This window comes from Penaeus monodon, chromosome 30 (assembly GCF_015228065.2).
Source record: "Penaeus monodon isolate SGIC_2016 chromosome 30, NSTDA_Pmon_1, whole genome shotgun sequence".
NCBI classification, from domain to species: Eukaryota; Metazoa; Arthropoda; class Malacostraca; order Decapoda; family Penaeidae; genus Penaeus; species Penaeus monodon.
The window spans coordinates 31,100,067-31,101,111 of NC_051415.1; the positions used below are offsets into that span (position 1 = coordinate 31,100,067).

A 1,045-nucleotide genomic window follows, 5' to 3' on the forward strand; every position below is an offset into this window, starting at 1 on the left:
TGCAATACATTCCCTTTAAAAAAAGGGGAGAGGGAGTATATAAACCAACATAAGTAGACAGGGAAATCAAATAGATTTCCCTATGTAGAATGCAACACCTGAAAGAGATTAGAAACTGTAGGTCATAAATGGAGGGGCGGTGGCGGGCGCAGCATAACGGCTGGGTGGATTGCGAGATGGAGTGTGGAATCGGAAAGGCGAAAGGGAAAGCAGAGCGTATTATCAGGTTTTTGAGGATAAGGAAAGTACCTGAAAATGAGTTTAAAAGAAAGAAAGTTTTAGAGCGGGCCGGAACGTGCGAGGGGGTACAACAGTGGGGGGAGAAAAACAGAAAGGGTAGTAAGGGAGTTTGAGAAAAGTGTTAATTTAAAGATCGGTAAGGGAACCCTAGAAAAAAAGATTTTGGTGGTGGAACAAATGGGGTGCAAAGGGTGATTAAAAAGAAAGAAGAGGCAAGAAGAGATGGGAGAGACCTGGTTTGCGGGAAAGATGAGAAAAGTGGAAAAAGAAAGCAAAAAGGGCGAAAAAGGTGACAATTGCGAAGACGATGCTAGAAGGGATTCGAGAATTTAAAGATTAGTCCAAGGGTATGTATGAGAAAAAGCAGTGTGGGAGTCACAGGTTGGATACATTAAGTAATTATTATTATTATGACATCAGCATTCTTTCTTAAGTCCATACCGTTTTAATCTTATTATGGATGTTCTTTCTGAACAGCGTTTGCAGACAACACAGCAGAGCTCTACAACAGAGGGGAGACCGAGGATTAAAAGTCAGTAGGAAGACAGAATATTTGGGTTTTCGTGATAAAAGTGAGGGAGAGATTACGATACATGAAAACACTTGAAAAGAGTCGGAACCTTTAAATACCTCGTTGTACGCGGCGGAAAATGGAGACCTGGACGAGTAAAGAAATGATAGAGGGGCAAGAAAGATGGAGGAACCGGGAAATGCGTCAGGATTGTTTGGCGATAGAATAAGTGCAAGGTCGAAGGGTTTAATAAAACAGTGGTGAGACCGCCACTGTTGTATGGATCTGAACATA

The 1,045-nt window shown here is 42.0% G+C and overlaps 1 pseudogene; it reads right to left on the minus strand.

Annotated features, from left to right (window-relative positions):
• The window catches only part of LOC119592409, a 10,963-nt pseudogene that overhangs the window by 4,519 nt on the left and 5,399 nt on the right, over positions 1-1,045 (minus strand).